The sequence below is a fragment of the Myotis yumanensis genome, unplaced genomic scaffold (assembly GCF_028538775.1).
Source record: "Myotis yumanensis isolate MYYU_CA2020_CCGP unplaced genomic scaffold, mMyoYum1.0.hap1 SCAF_15, whole genome shotgun sequence".
Lineage (NCBI taxonomy): Eukaryota > Metazoa > Chordata > Mammalia > Chiroptera > Vespertilionidae > Myotis > Myotis yumanensis.
In genome coordinates this window covers 14492649-14510589 of record NW_027223766.1, presented here as the reverse complement: position 1 = coordinate 14510589, position 17941 = coordinate 14492649, and positions in this window count along the sequence as shown.

Genomic DNA, 17941 nt, shown 5'->3' with positions numbered 1-17941 from the left:
GATGGGCCAGATTTGTGTTTTGGAATGACTGCCCTGGTGGCCGAACAGATTTATCACAGAAGATCAAACAAAAACCAGAGAAGGAGGCTATTGTAAGGGTCAAACAAAAATCAGAGACAGAGGATGAGGGTTTGGTCAAAGGCATATTGAGGAAGGAAATGAAGGACTCTAGAGATATTTAGGGAGGGAACATACGGGCCTGGGATTGTTAGTATGTAGGGACAAGGAAAGAATTGAGCACCAGGTTTCTGATTTGAAAATACAGGAGTTGTCAGAATGGCTATCATCATCAAATCAACAAACGACAAGTGCTAGCGAGGATGTGGAGAAAAAGGAACCCTCCTGCAATGCTGGTGGGAATGCAGACTGGTGCAGCCACTGTGGAAAACAGTATGGAGTTTCCTAAAAAAATTAAAAATGGAACTCCCAATGGACCCAGTAATCCCACTTCTAGAAATATATCCCAAGAAATCAGAAGCATCAATCAGAATATATGCTCCCCTATGTTTATAGCAGCTCAATTTACAATAGCTAAGATTTGGAAACAGCCTAAGTGCCCATCAGCAGATGAGTGGATTAAAAAACTTTGGTACATCTACACAATGGAATACTATGCCGCTGTAAAAAAAGAAAGAACGTTCACCATTTGCAACAGCATGGATGGACCTGGAGAACATTATTCTAAGTGAAATCAGCCAGTAGGAGAAAGATAAGTATCACATGATCTCACTCATTTGTGGAATATAATAAACAACATAAACTGATGAACAAAAATAGATCCAGTCATAGAAGCATTGAACAGACTGACAGACCTCAGAGGGAAGGCCGGGGAGGGTGAGAGGAGAAGGGTAAGAGATCAACCAAAAGACATGCATGCATGCATGTAAGCATAACCAATGGACACAGACAGTAGGGGGGTGAGGGCATGTGCTGGGGGTGGGAGCGGACAGGGGGAGGTCAATGGGGAAAAAGGGAGACATATGTAATAATTTCAACAATAAAGAATTTTTAAAAAAGAAGCCCTAGCCAGTTTGGCTCAGTGGATAAAGCACCGGCCTGTGGACTGAAAGGTCCCAGGTTCAATTCCAGTCAAAGACACATGTCCGGGTTGCAGGCTCCATCCCCTGTGAGCGAGTGTGCAGGAGGCAGTGGATCAATAATTCTGATCATTGATGTTTCTATCTCTCCCTCTTCCTTCCTCTCTGAGATCAATAAAAATAAGTAAAAAGAAAGAAAATACAGGAGTTGATAGAAATAAAAGGAATTATAATAAAGGGGGAAAATATAATTCCATTTTGGACATGTTTGAGGATTTTAAGCTTCATGTAGGACATCTGTCCTACCTGTTTCAAGTGGAAGTTGTAAAATCTATCTCAAATGAATTTGCTAGGAAATCCTGGGGACAGAGGTTCAACTGATATGAGGACTCCTTTCTGTCCGTCTCTGAGGTGACCTAAGTGCCCTCTAGTCCCCAGACTCTCATCCATCCAACTCATATCCAGCTCAGTAACTCCAGGATAGTTCCAGCTACAAAGATCTGGGAGGGGCTCTAGTTGGCTTAATTTTAATCAGTTCCATCTCTCAACCAATCAGTGATGAAAAAGGTGAGATACTTTGATTGGTAGGGCCTGAGCTGACTCTTGCAGCATGGGTGGGCCAGGGGTCCGCCCCACTGGAATCACATGTAAAAAGAGCTCTCCGAAGAAAGAAGGTGCTTATTCTACAATGAGGGAAGACAAGAGAAGAGATGCCAGAGAGACAAAAAGCATGGAAGTCCACTACTACATCTGAAGGGAATATATTCAGCAGGTAATTCTGCATCACAGGCCTGAAGCTGGAGAGGGTGGGGAGAAGCTTTCATTTGGGTGTAGTTTGGGATGATTTTAACATTAGATGGCCTGAAGTTTTCTTCTTTTTTTAGAGGAAGGGAGGGAGGGAGAGAGAGAGAAACATGGATGTGAGAATGAAACATTGATCAGTTGCCTCCCACACACACCCCGGCTGGTATTGCACCTGAAACCTGGTTAAGTACCCTGACTGAGAATTGAACTTTCTTCCACCTTCTGGTGTATGGAGGATGCTCCCACCAACTGAGCCAGCCCCAGAAGGAGCCCAGTTCATTTAGTAAAATGATTACATTTGAAAGCATGAGAATAAAGAGGTCATTGCAACCGAGAGTTTAGGAGAAAGAAGAATATGATCCTGAGGTCAGAAGCTAGGGGAATGCCAACATTTAGGAGGAGAGTAACCTAGCAGCCAAAAGAGAGTGGAGGAGGGAGTAAGTTGTCAGTAATGTAAATTCATCCAAGAGTATTTGTTTTTTAAAAAAACAACTGGTGCCGTAACCGGTTTGGCTCAGTGGATAGAGCGCCGGCCTTCGGACTGAAGGGTCCCGGGTTTGATTCCGGTCAAGGGCATGTACCTTGGTTGCGGGCACATCTCCAGTGGGGAGTGTGCAGGAGGCAGCTGATCGGTGTTTCTCTCTCATTGATGTTTCTAACTCTGTATCTCTCTCCCTTCCTCTCTGTAAAAAATCAATAAAGTATATTTAAAAAAACAAACAAAAACAAAACAACAACTGGCAACTGGAGCATATCAGTGATCTGCATCAGTTTACTTTTTGAATTGTGGTGTGAACTGCTAAGGGAAGCCATAGAGACATCAAGAGGCTTAGCTGAGAAGAGGGAGATCAGACTATACTAGAGACAAATGCCAGATAGAGGGTGAGGGAAATTTTGATTTTTTGTTTGTTTTCAGAAAGATATTTGACTATTTTCATATGCAAAAAGGAGTCAACAGAAAGGGAGATAGAAGTTTGAAGAGAGAGGGATCATATATATTTAGTTTGATGTTGAGTAAGTCTCCTAATAGCTTCTGAAATGATAATATCATAGAACTGAGGGAAATAGAATCCTAGGATATGGCGGGGTAGATGAAACCACAGGATAAACACCGTACATGGTCCTAGAGCATGAATTTTACTGTTTAGTAGCTTATTTAAAATAGAACATTCTTCAGACTCTTTGATATTCAAGGGCACACTGAGGGTTACTTAAGTAGAAACTTGGAGAATCACTGAGGTAAATATTAAATTTAAACCTGTTGCTGGCTTCTTTTGCTTATTGGCTTTGTCAACTGCAATGAAAAGCAGCAAAGAGTTTAAAATTATTAGAGAGGCCAACTTTGCAGGGACTCTTCTGGCCAAAGATAAGATGGTTTGAGCAACAAAACAAGTAAGGACTGCAATAAACTGAAGCACATCCACGTGGGAATATATATATGCACCTCTATGTACACACATACACAATCATATTATGCCATAAATTCATAATGATATAAGAAAAAACCCGCATTGGTCAACTTTTGAATTTGCTAGGTCACCAACTCATTTGGGGAAAAGAGGAAACATTCACTTCTTTCTACCTCTCCTATATGCACTGTATTTCAAGGTAACCAAATGGTTGATAAAGGGGAGTCCTTCCTTAGAGGAGAAATTCAGCTATTGCACATAGAAGCTATGAAGCAATAAGAAGAATAATTTTGCAAACTTTAGTGAAGTAATGGAGCCCAACATCAATCATTAATGGGTGCTAAAGCAATCAGATGAAAAGGGAGGGGGAACTTTATCAAGAATGGATCATGATGACACACCTGAACCAAGCTGGAAATGGTACAATAGGAAGTAACATGAAATGCTCTTGCCAAAAAGCCTAATCATGACTATATCTCATGATCAGTTTGTAGGAAATAAGGGTGAGAGAGGTGCAAAACAGAGAACTTTTAAAACCACACCATGAGGCTGAAGTCAGATAAGAAATTCTATAGGACAAATGCAGTTTCTTCAATAAATGGCTACCTAAGGAAAAAAAGGAAGAAGACACAAATTACTAATGCCAGAAATGAAAGGGGGAAATCCCATGGACATTAAAGGGATAAAGGGATATTATGAACAACTCTATGCTCACAAATTTGATAACCAAGATTAAATGGACCAATTTCTTGAAAAATACACTTACCAATACTTACAGAAGTAATAGACATGTAAATAGGCCTACATCTATCAAAGAAATTGAATCAATAATTAATAACCTTCCAAAACAGAAAGTACCAGGCCCAGATACATTCACTGATGAATTATACCAAGCATTTAAGGAAGAAATTATTCTAATTCCCTATAATCTTTTCAAGAAGATAGAAATAGCCCTAACTGGTTTGGCTCAGTGGATGGAGGGTTGGACTGGGGACTGAAGGGTCCCGGGTTCGATTCTGGTCAAGGGCACATGCCTGGGTTGCTGGCTTGATCCCCAGTGGGGGACATTCAGGAAGCAGCCAATCAATGATTCTCTCTCATCATTGATGTTTCTATCTCTTTCCCTCTCCCTTCTTCTCTGAATCAATAAAGATATACTTTAAAACAAAAAAGAAGAAGAAGATAGAAATAGCCTTGGCCAGTTTGGTTCAGTGGATAGAGCGTTGGCCTGAGGACTGAAGGGTCCCAGGTTCAATTCCTGTCCAGGGTACATGCCCAGGTTGCAAGCTCGATCCCCAGTGGGGGGTATGCAGGAGGCAGCCGATTGATTATTCTCATCATTGATATCTTTATCTCCCTTCCTCTCCCTTCCTCTCTGAAATCAATAAAAATAAATTTAAAAATATATATATGTTTAAAAAAAAGAAGATAGAAGTAGAGGTAATACTTCCTGACTCCTTTTATGAGGCCAGTATTACCCTAATATGAAAACCAAAGACAATACAAGAAAACCTCAGATCAATATAGCTCATGAATGTAGGTGCAAAAATCCTCAACAAAATATTAGCTTATCTAATTTCACAATATATAAAAAGAGTAATACTGATCAAGTGGGAAATTTCCCAGGTATGTAAGGCTTTTCAACATTCAAAATTAATTAATGTAATCTATCATATTGATAGACTAAAAAAGAAAATTACAAGATCAAATCAATAGATACAGAAAAAGCATTTGACAAGATCTAACACCCATCAATGATCTAAGTTCTCAGTAAACTAGGAATAAAGGGGAACTTTCTCAACCTGATAAAAATGATCCTTAAAAAACCCCTACAGCTAACATCATAATTAATGGTGAGAAGCTGGACGCTTCCCCACTAAGGTCAGGAACAAAGCATGGATGTCCCCACCATTGCTTTCCTGGGAGGGGACCTCCAGGTATGTGCGTCTCTGCTTCTTTGCATCTAGAAGATGGTGGCAGATTGATTTAGCTGTTGAGGATGGGCATGAGGGGGTTCAGTGTGATTCCTGTTTAATTTGGGGGATTCTTACTCTTAATCAACATTCAAAATTTTCCATGGCAGATGTGTAACCACAAGCTGCCAAATCAACTGACATTTTAATTCAGCAACTTTCTGAATCGGGTTTCAAGTTTGGTTTTATAGTTGTCAGAAAGCTGTTTGTGGCTGAAGAGTAAAATATTAGAAATGTCCTAAAATTCTAACGGTGCTTTGAAAAGAAACAGGATTTGAAGTTGTCCTCTTTCATTAACCTGTCAAGTACCATCAAAAGCAACCACTCCCCTGGATATAAATTCACACTGTTAATTCTCCAGGCATTGTAAGCATCCAAAGCCCTGCCCTCAATGGGCAAGAAAAAACGTAAGTAGCTATTTACCTCTCCTGAACTCTTGGCTTTCAGATCCCCATTTGTGAGTACTTTGGAACTGCCATAGTTGGCCAAGGTAATCAATCAGATTCCCCCATTTTCCCAAGGGTTTGTTGCCTGCAACCCACCCTCAATATCAATTCCTATAAGAGTCATGGTTCTTAACTGAAAGCAACTGAAATCAATTACAACTCCCTGGGTGGAAAAGAAAAGGCAATCACTGGAAGAATGTGGCGGGCTCCTTGGCTATGTGCCTAGGCCAGTGATGGCGAACTTTTTGAGCTCGGCGTGTCAGCATTTTGAAAAACCCTAACTGCCAAACCGGTTTGGCTCAGTGGATGGAGCGTCCGCCTGCGGACCGAAGGGTCCCAGGTTCGATTCCGGTCAAGGACATGTACCTTGGTTGCAGGCACATCCCCGGCGGGAGGTGTGCAGGAGGCAGCTGGTCGATGTTTCTCTCTCATCGATGTTTCTAACTCTCTATTCCTCTCCCTTCCTCTCTGTAGAAAAATCAATAAAAAATATTTTAAAAAAAAGAAAAGAAAAAGAAAAACCCTAACTTAACCCTGGTGCTGTGTCACATATAGAAATTTTTTGATATTTTCAACCATAGTAAAACAAAGACATATTTTTGATATTTATTTTATATATTTAAATGCCATTTAACAAAGAAAAATCAGCCCAAAAAATGAGTTCGCCTGTCACCTCTGACACGCGTGTCATAGGTTCGCCATCACTGGCCTAGGCTCTGGTAGTCAGGAGGCAGGGAAGAAGACTCTTTTTAGCTCCTGTAGTAGGATGTTAGGGTCCCATCTTCATGTGGATATCTTAATGATCACTTGCCCTTTTTCCTCTTCTCCATGAAAGAGAGGGAAATGCCTTAGTTGTCTTGACCCAATAACATGAAAGCCAACATAGGTCCATACAATACTAGTCAACAATTAGATCTGGTGGCCAAAGGTTTCCCTCCCTGTATGTGCAAGAGACAACAATGGGCTCACCACTGACTCTTCGTGTGCCTCATTCAGTGTGAGCATTTTTTACTCTATCAGACTCAGGGCTATCTGGTAGAAGACACACCTCCTATGAAGTTCTTTTATTATCTCCATCTAATGTCTAGTGCCCGCTGTAATATTCTGAACCTTGCTTGCTACTCTCCTTCTCCTTCCCTCCCATGAAACCCCTCACAACTGCCTGACATTAGTTACATGGCTTTGTCTCAGTGGATACAGTGTTGGCTTGGGTTCAATTCTGGTCAAGGACACATACTTCAGTTGCAGGCTTGATCCCCAGCCTTGGTCAGGGTGCGAGTGGGAAGCAACCAATCCATGTGTCTCTCTCACGTAGATGTTTTTCTCTCTCTGTCTCTCCCCCGCCCTTCCACTCTGTCTAAAAATCAGCGGAAAAGCCCTAGCCGGCTTGGCTCAGTGGATAGAGCATCGGCCTGCAGACTGAAGAGTTGCGGGTTCAATTCCGGTCAAGGGCACATGCCTGGGTGTGCAGGAGGCAACAGATCAATGGTTCTCTCTCATCATTGATGTTTCTATCTCTCTAGCCCTCTCCCTTCCTCTCTGAAATCAATAAAAATCTATTTAACAAAATAAAATAAAAATCAGTGGAAAAAATATCCTCTGGTGAGGATTAACAAAAAACAAAAATAGACCAACTAGCAAGTCCTTAAATTGATTTGAAGAAAACATCTCTTGAAATTGCTGAATTAGTTTGATTTACTGGTAGTTCTTACCTAAAAGATGAAACAGGCCAATATCAAATGGGCTATGTTATTATCTCTATAAATAAAACCACTGAGGGGGACAAAAGAGGGGAAATGGGGGACATCTGTAATATTTTTTAAAAAATGAAACCACTGAGGCTAGTCGAACCTTTTCCCCTACAAGCAGAGCTCTATGCATTAACCAGAGCTTGCAATTTGGCCACAGATCACATGGCTAACATTCATACTGACAGCAGGTATGCCTTTGGTTTACCCATGACTTTGGTATGCTTTGGAAACAGAGAAGATAGCTTCCCATGTATGCCAAATCTGCCCCAAGCACTACTCTGAAAAGCCCAGTCAGACTTCCAGGTGGCATTTTCCCTCGGCTTTAGGACCTTTGAGTTTTGGCCATTGGATTGATTCGGTTGTTCCCTTCCCAAGGACACAAATATGTGCTAGTGATCTCATTTGGTGGAGGCATTCCCCTGCCCCAGAGCCACAGCCTTTGCAGTCGGTAATATACTCTAGGAAGACCTTCCCCACTTGCGGAATCCCCTCAGAGTTCCATAGCAACTGGGGAATTTGATTCACAGGACAAATTATACAATCTCTTTATACGATCTGACTGATTTTGCAACATTTCCATTATGCTTATCATGCCCAGTCCTCCAGTCTTGTAGAACTAATGCAGCAATTAAAATTCAATCGACAAAAGCCGGGGAGTCCTTTACTCTGCTTTGGCCTAAGGCTCTTGCCTTGATATAGCTCAACCTAAGATCTCCCTTCCACAAACATAGATTTTCTCCTTTTGAAAGTATTACTGGCAGGCCCATGAGATTAGATCAAGGAATTTACACCTGCAGTGTGAATGGAACTCTCCTAATTTAATGTAAATAACTTATAAGGGCCCTTAAGACTAAGTTACAGTTCACAGAGCAATCACTCCACAGGCCCTCCCTCCCATGAAAACCTACATCATGATCTTCATCCAGGAGACTGTCTACCGCAGAGGTTCTCAACCTTCTGGCCCTTTAAATACAGTTCCTCATGTTGTGACCCAACCATAAAATTATTTTCGTTGCTACTTCATAACTGTAATGTTGCTACTGTTATGAATTGTAATGTAAATATCTGATATGCAGGATGGTCTTAGGCGACCCCTGTGAAAGGGTCATTCCACCGCCAAAGGAGTCGCGACCCACAGGTTGAGAACTGCTGGTCTATTGGCAATGCAATCTCCATAAAGATGCCCTTCTGCCCGATGGAAAGCGCCACATGAGGCCTTACTTACTAACCCTTCTGCAGCTAAACAAGGGTACTGACTCATGGATTCATGTTTCTCATATGAAAAGGACACCCACACCTGAGTGATCACCTCAACCTATTGGAGGCTTTAAGCTAAAAATCCCTGAACAACCCAAGACCACCACTAGGATTCTCATTCTGGGATCAACTCAGACGGCACCTGATGTGCATGGCTCTCCCAAGACCCACATCAGACCAGTAGTACATGAATCCACTCAGCAGCCCTTACATTTGGTCTTCCCTTTGGCCACCTGTTTCATGTACTGATTATAAAAATGTGTAACTGTGGGGAAGCACGGGACTTGGCTGGAAAGTCTGTAAGGAGGATTCCCCGAAAGGTCGGGGGCCTCTGAGGGGACCTTGCCAAAGGCGGCAGCCCCTGCCTTGACTTTTCCAAACAAGTCTGATTCCCCGGGGTGTTTTACCAGAATCTCTATGTTTGGTCTTTAAAGACCCGACCTTGTAGAAGCATATGCTTTCTCAAGGATACTTACCCTACTGATTGTATCTAGAAGTTAATTTGAGTTCAAGCTGTTGTTCCAATAAAAAGCCAACGAGGCAGGTGAACAGGGCTGCTTTTACTTCTAAGGTGAAACAGTCCCTCAGCCTCTCTTTCACAGAAACCTGTGTCAGCAATCTGTTCATCCGTCGCTCAGGGTCTGCTGGCCAGCCCAGCAGCTGGTGCCCTGTGTGAGGAGGCCAGGATGCAACGAAACGTGGCAGAACCCTCGAAAACAAAGAGGAAGAAAATGAAAGTAACTGTGCAGTAAGTCATTGGAGCCCGCTTGGGATTTCCAAGTTCAAGGGAATTCTTTCTCAGCTAAGGTTTCATAATGGGACAACAGTTGTCCACAGAACAGCAGCAATATATCACAGTGCTGAAACAGTTATTAAAAGCAGGTGGTGCCTCTGTTACAGAAGAACAACTAAAAAACTTATTAAAATTGTTATGATTTATAATCCTTGGTTCCCTGATGCTGGAACACTAGACCTTACTCTCTGGGAACAAGTGGGCAGGAATTTAAAAAGAAATGAGGCCCAGAGAAAACAAGTGCCCTTATCATCAACTATGTGGGCTCTTGTTCACGCTGCATTATGCCCACTTCATATTGAAGATCAAAAGCCTACAGAGCAACAGGAGGACTTACCACTGCCCCCTCCTCCTGAAGCAGAGCCTGCAGAGCCTGTAATACCTAAAGCCCCGCCGCTGGAGGAAATATTTCCGATCTTCTGCCTCCCGTGGGGGAAGGCGCATCAACTAGATCCTCAGTTATGGGGTCCTGTGTCAGGCAGGCCATGTTAGGAGGAGAGCTTTTGGCTTGCCCAGTTATGCAAGATCAACAAGGTAATAGAATTTATAAGCCGCTCTCCTTTAATACCTTTAAAGAAATAAGGAAAACTGTTAGAGAAAATGGGGCTAACAGTCCATTTATAAAAGGACTCCTTAATGCCTTGTCTGAAAATTATCACATGACTCCTTGGAACTGGCAAATTTTAGCCAAGACAACTCTGGACGCCAGTCAATATCTATTATGGAGAGCAGAATATAATAAAATCTGTGAACAACAAACTATTTGTAGGTGTTCACTAGCCACCCCACCCGGGAGCCCTCTGCGCCGCATTCTGGCTGTAAGTCCCCGGCACTAGAAGACATCTGAAAAATCCATGGAATTATTAAGTCTTGTCTGTAGGTTGTGCGCTCCTATAAATGTTGTTCATAAAGTATCTCTGTTAATTGTTGTTTCGTGTCTTTGTTGTTTAGTTTAATTTGTTTAAAGATAGGGCACATTTCACATTACTAGGGGCCCCAGCTACTTGTAACAGGCTAAGCTTGTAATAGGGATTCCAGGAACTTCCCAGCAGCTGCCAAGAACTCTTATGCTTGGGGACCTTCCTGTTCTCCCTCTCAAGACACCAGCCACTAGAAACTCTTGGCTAGTAGAAGTTCTTGTCTGTCTATAATGTAACTTGGTTATTGATTGATGTTCTTTACTTGCTTTTTTTTCTTTGGGGGACTTAGTTTGCACTTCACCATTTTATAAAAATAGTAAATCCTTGGTCTTCACTGTTTAGGCTTTATGCAACTCAAAACTCATGTGCTATATTGGGTTAATATAAAATAAAATTCTAAGACTAATATCCCAGTCCACCCTTTTGTAAGTACTCATTCATTTACTGTAGGGTTTTTTGTTTCTGTTTTTAAAATCTCTTCTTATATACAAAATCTCATACTGTTAGTCTACTCAAAAAGAGAAAGAATATGAGAAATAATTATTTAAACTCCCCAAGTATTTATCCTAGAGGGCTACAGCTACAGAAGTACCCTTGAATAGGCTGCAGAAGTGGCAGCAGTGGGGTGGGGGAGACAATCTTCTTGTTAAAAAAAAATGGTACTTTTACACTAAAGCTGTTAAAGGCCCAGAAGTTACTGCAGTCCTGGGAACAAGCCCCAGGACCTGCTATCTCCCCACATACACACCCATCCTTTCTCCAGCCTCCTAAAAGTTGTCAAGGTCATATTACCTCTATTATGCTTCTTAAAAATGTAAATATATTTTCCATTAGAAAAATAAGCCTATTTCTAAAAGTAAGAAAAAAACAACAGTTTTTCCTATATTTGCTATAGGAAGCAAAAATTATATATATATTATTAAAATAATTATATTATGTTAATCAGGAAGTTGATTACTTTAAATGAATAAGTTACTTAATACTGTTTAATAATAATTATACATAATCTTTTAGTCTAATATAACTAACTACCTTCCCAGGGTTTACATTTTAAAATTTTCTTTCTCTCCTTATAAAGGAAATTTTATACTTAAAATATATAAAAAACTCTGTCAAATAAAAGAATAATAATTATATTCTATTTATATATGCATATTAAATAAATCCTAATATGCTTTCATTTATAACTAATTATTATGTTATAATATTGTAGTATAATATATTTTTCAAAAAGGAAAAAATTCCATGTCATTTACATTACTGTATAAGTATCTGAATTTATAGAAATACTAGCAAAAAAATCAAAAGAAACAACAATTTTATTATAAAATTAAATAAATAAAAAATAATTATATTGTTTTTGTAACTTTGTTGAAAGTATTGCTAATTCTTTTTTTTTTTTAAGTATTGCTAATTCTTAAACTTTTTATTTTTCAAATATAAAAAAGCATCTCTAAAAAAACTTAAATTATATATTTTTCTCCCTACCTGTTCCTCCAAAATTTAACAATTCTTAATGAATAGCAATACATTTCTTTACATAAATTCAGTAAGACCTATTTCCAATTATAGCTATATTAACCAAAATAAAAACTAACAACAGGCCTGCTTACAGGACTTAGTCCATCCAGCATTCCCCGGGAATCCCTTACAATCCACAGGGGCAGACCATTATTGAACATGCCCATTTAACATTAAAAAACATACTAGTAAAACAAAAAGGGGGAATATGGGACTCAAGGACCCAATGAATTATTCACGTGGGGGAGAGGATATGCATGTGTTTCTACCCCCGCAGTGCCGCTGTGGATTCCAGCTTGTTGGATTGAACTCTATCATGGCATGGCACAGTGACTACCAGAACCTCCGGCCAGTATAGCATAACTTTTACTAGTAATCTTACTGACAATAGCCTGATTTGCACCACACACCCCTATGTCTTTGTTATGGGCCCCAATCTACTCATCAGCCATAGTTCATCTTTTCTAGTACAGGTTGGAGAAGGAGCTTATTTTGCATCCTGTATTACCACCCAGAATATTACTTCATTGAACATCAGCACTATCATGGTATTTAGGAGACAAGCAGAAATCCTAATACCTGTTAATCTCACCAAGAAATGGCAAGGCTCATCAGCTGTCGAAGTTTTAGAAAGAGCATTTAGCCAATTATGGCCCAGAAGATTTTTGGGAATGCTCATTGCAGCCGTTATCTGGGCTGTTGTTATTCTTACTACTGCCAGCGTCGCTGTGGCGGCCCTTTCTGAGTCTGTGCAGACGGCCACGTTTGTAGACAGTACGGGCCTATAATGTAACTAGGGAGTTCACTATACAACAGCACATAGATTTAAAAAAAAATAGTAGCTGGACTACAGGCAATAGAGGCAGCCATTGAATATCTGGGGGAAAGACAGGATGCTATGGCATACAGGTAAGTGCTTAATTATGATTAGGAGCATAAGCACATATGTGTCACCCCTTTAAAATGAAACAGTAGTCACCATCATTGAATTGATGTTAAAAAGCATCTATGGGAGGTTTTTCATAATAACCTTACTGAAGAAGTAAACATGTTGCAAAGTCAAATTAGAAAGTCCCTCCTTGGAATACTGCTTGGAATACAGTAAAGAAACATTTGAAGTAGTTAGACCCCACCACATGGTTTCCTACAATCCATTGGTACCTGATTGAACTAACCATTGCTGTCATTGTAATTCTCTTTGTTTTTCTTATAGTCTGCAAAATCAAAACTTGAGCAGACCCCAACCTTCCAAAGTAGAAAGTTCACTGCCTCCCTCTGTCTTCTGCAGCCAGCAAAACAAAAAGAGGGGCGATGTGGGGAAGCACGGGTCTTGGTTGGAAAGTCTGTAAGGAGGATTCTCTGAAAGGTCGGGGGCCTTTGAGGGAACTTGCCAAAGGCAGCAGCTCCTGCCTTGACTTTTCCAAACAAGTCCGATCCCCTGGGTGTTTTACTGGAATCTCTGTTTAGTCTTTAAAGACCCGACCTTGTAGAAGCATATATTTCTCAAGGATACTTACCCTGCTGATTGTATCTAGAAGTTAATTTGAGTTCAGGCTGTTGTTATAATAAAAAGCCAAGGAGGCAGGTGAACAGGGCTGCTTTTACTTCTAAAGTAAAACAGTCCCTTAGCCTCTTTCACAGAAACCTGTGTCGGAGCAATCTGTTCATCCATCGCTCAGGGTCTGCAGGTCAACCCTGGCACGTAACTATACTTTTTTTGTATGATTCAGATGATGAGTTCACACCTTAAGCAACTATAATGTTACTTCTTACAGTGTCTCCTCAATGTGGGGAAATTCAGGGGATAACACCACTCAATCCTGAAAGCAGGTGTCCTTCTGCTTTTGAATACTATTTTGGGGACTAGATAAAAAATCTGGTATTTGGTGGAAAACAAAAATGTTTCAAAGACTCCCAGCCCCAAAACTTGAAACAACCAAACCCATACTAATCTTCCAATCCTGACCCAAACATATCGAAACCTCAGGTGCTCTTTTATTTTTTTATTTTATTTTATTTTATTTTTTAAATATATTTTATTGATTTTTTACAGAGAGGAAGGGAGAGAGAGAGAGTTAGAAACATCGATGAGAGAGAAACATCGTTCAGCTGCCTCCTGCACATCTCCTACTGGGGTGTGCCTGCAACCCAGGTACATGCCCTTGACCGGAATTGAACCTGGGACCTTTCAGTCTGCAGGCCGACGCTCTATCCACTGAGCCAAATCTCAGGTGCTCTTTTAATCATTCAGGTTTCGGCCTCAGGTGCTCTTTTAATCATTCATGATAAATTATGACTTTGTCTGCCTTGATGATGACTATTATTTCATCCAACAATTGGAGAACATAAAGTCCCTGTCTCACAAATAGAACTTAATACTGTACTCAGGGTCTGGGTTGAGGGCCTAATCACAGGCTCTCACTTGACGGCACTGGTTTTTATTCTTATGTGGGACCCAAACATGTCACCTTGCTGATGATGAGGTAGATGTGGTACTGTTGTTAGTACCTGACACTGTCACCAGAAAGACTTTTCTTCTTCTGCCATTATCCCTAACCTAGGCTCTTTTGTCTTATAAACTTTGATCAAAATAAAACAAACAAGACTGGCTTTTTGAATATTGTCCTTTTAGTCCTTTCCACCCCAAATCGCATAATAGATAAGCAAGGCTTTGGGCATGTCTTCCCTAGTTTTCTTTCTTTGGTATGATATAGTTGAATTAGAAATGTCGACCAGAAATCTACTCTTGGAGGACAATCATGGAACGTTACTGCCGCTGCTCTTGACTGCCTGCCTGAGATAGCTTTACAAAAACTTGGGGTTCTGCCCAGCAAGGTGGTACTTGTGCCCTATTGGAAGAGCAATGTTGTTTCTATGTCAACAAATCAGGTAAAGTGATACAAAAGTTTGAGGTTCTGAAATAAAATATTACAATCCTTGGACAGAACATTAGCCCCTAAATTGGGTTTGGACAGACTTATTTAGCTGGCTGCCTGCAGGAATAGGGAGCTGGCTTCGTTCTCTATTATAAGCACTTCATTATATTGGTGTTTGATTATACTGTTTGCCACATTAATCAGGTGTCTTTTTAGAAAATATCTATTTTATTGATTTTTTTACAGAGAGGAAGGGAGAGGAGAGGGATAGAGAGTTAGAAACATCGATAAGAGAGAAACATCGATCAGCTGCCTCCTGCACACACCCTACTGGAGATGTGCCCGCAACCAAGGTACATGCCCTTGACCGGAATCGAACCTGGGACCCTTGAGTCCGCACGCTCTCTATCCACTGAGCCAATCCGGTTAGGGCTTAATCTGGTGTTTTACCAGGTGCATCGAACAATCACTAATAGCCATTACCAGAATAATGGTAGCCCATTGCCTAGAGATGTTACAATAAATAAATCTGAGACCACCTCTACCAAAGAACTTTAAATGTGAGAAATATGACTTAGCCTTGTTTCCAAGCCCCCTTGTTGCTCAAATGTAGCCATAAGCTCTTGTACACTTACCTCCTACGTGGGATGACATACTGGAAATGAGCCCTCCTGGAGATGAGGGATCAATGTTGCTTTTCAATGACAGACCAATTATCCTTCCTAATGGCTGGCCCATGCTTTCTAAGTAAAGATCTGGATAGAAAGGGGGAAATGTAATGCCCAACCTGCATGGCTCAGTCAGTGGTTGAGCATCGACCGATGAACCAGGAAATCACGGTTCAGTTCCCAGTCAGGGCACATGCCCGGGTTGGGTGCTCGATCCCTAATGTGGGGCACGAAGGAGGCAGCCAGTCAATGGCTCTCTCATCATTGATGTTTCTACCTTTCTCTCCCTTCCTCTCTGAAATATATTTTTTTTAAAAAGGGGGAAATGTGAAAGAAAAACAGAAAAATGGAGTTGGTATTGTCAAGGGAGCAATCTAAAATGGAGCCGAGGCCTCTGGGAAGCTGAGCTAAAATATCCCCATCCTTAATCAAGGTACTCTCCAATGACAACCTTTTCCTAAAGAGCTGAGGTCACGAAGTTACATTAACCGGTGGAAATTAAAAAAAATTTTAACAGTGGATCTGAGCCTGTTGTTATGCACAGGCAGAATTAATCACAAGCCTTATTTCCTGATGTAAAAGGCAACTCTGATTAAGATTTTGAACAATTCTGGTTGAACAAAAGTCATGAAATTAAAATTTTCTTATCCTGGGCTGTCATCTTATACATGCTTCTCTAAAGAATGAAGCAATAGATCCTATCACAGATAAAGGTCAGCACATACATATATCTAGGTAAATGTAATAAAACATTTTCTATTACAAATTACTGAAAACATCTAGTACTATAAAGAGGGGAAAATCTGATTCTGATCCACTTATGTCCTATGGAAGAAGTAACAAACATAAGATTCAAAGAACTTGATGATTAAGACTGTAAGTTCTATGCCAAAGCAACTTAGAATTTTCCAATTAAAAACAACTTGGATTGGGGGTACCAACCAGGAAATGTGGAGGAAGGAAATGGAATATTCCACAGAACATTACAAAAGTCTTTTGTTTTCAGCTAGATACATGAATTAAAGATTTTACATATGTACCTAATTCAGGGTAAGTTAATTAGAGTATGAATGAAAAATGAGTTTTGGGTTGACCTGGCATTGCATATACTGGTATGAAAACAGCACAATTTCCTTTTATATTAACAACTAGAGGCCTGGTTAATGAAATTCATGCACAGATCAAGGCTGATCTGTGGGGAGACTGGTGGGGGCCCCAGTGGCACCCACCTAGGCCAGCCTGGCCCCACCCACTTGCTGGCCCCACCCCCCCATGCCAGTCGCCTCCCTCTGCAGGGCAACCAGTGGGGCGATCGCCCCTCCCCCCAAATGGCACCCACCTTGGCTGGCCTGGGGCCTGTGGGCAGCTCCTGCGTTGAGCGTGGTCAGTGTGTGTCACAGCCACCAGTCATTCTGCCAGTCAGTCCACCGTTCAGTCAATTTGCATATCAGGCTTTTATTATATAGGATTATTGATAACCAGAGCTAAAACTGGATTTTCTTTATATGGCAGGCAATAGAAAACTACAAGAATCCTAAATTAATATAGTTAATATATTTAGTACTGATGTGTAATAGCTAATGCCTAATCAAAAGCAGCAAAGTTAAATTTATATAATTATTTAAGAGATGCAGCAAGAAAACCATTTTCTCTAATTTATTCTGATCTAATGATCTGTAATGTTGCAATCTTGTTTGCTTATAAAAAGAAGTGTTGTTGGTCTAACTGGTTTGGCTCAGTGGATAGAGCCTTGACCTGCAGACTGAAGGGTCCCAGGTTTGATTCCAGTCAAGGGCATGTACCTTGGTTGTGGGCACATCCCCAGTAGGGGGTATGCAGGAGGCAGCTGATCGATGTTTCTCTCTCATCGATATTTCTAACTCTCTATCCCTCTCCCTTCCTCTCTGTAAAATATCAATAAAAATGTATTTTAAAAAATATTTTAAAAAAGTGGTGTCTGGCCAGCCAGCATGGCTCAGCAGTTGAGTGTTGACCTATGAACCAGGAGGTCATGGTTTCATTCCTGGTCAGGGTACATGCCCGGGTTGCAGACTTCATCCCCAGTGTGGGGTGTGCAGGAGGCAGCCAATCAATGATTCTATCTCATCATTAATGTTCCTCTTGCTTCCTCTCTGAAATCAGTAATATTTAAAAAAGTGGTAAACATCACCCTAGAGATGTGCAGCTTCCTAATTTTCTAGATGTGAAAGTAAGGCCTAGTGACTTATTCAAGATCACATGGCTAATTTGCACAAGATTTCAGACTTTCTAACTCTCAGTTGGTGCTCTAATATACCAAAATACTTCAGGGCAAAACAATGTTTAAACCAACAAACCATTTAGTACAATATTCAAGAGTTTAGCCCAACAGGAATATAAAACTGAGCACAAACATGACTGACTTAAAATTAAACCAGATTTATATATTGCAAATAAAATACCATATATATAAAATCAATGGCATGTATTAATTTCTAGATCATGCT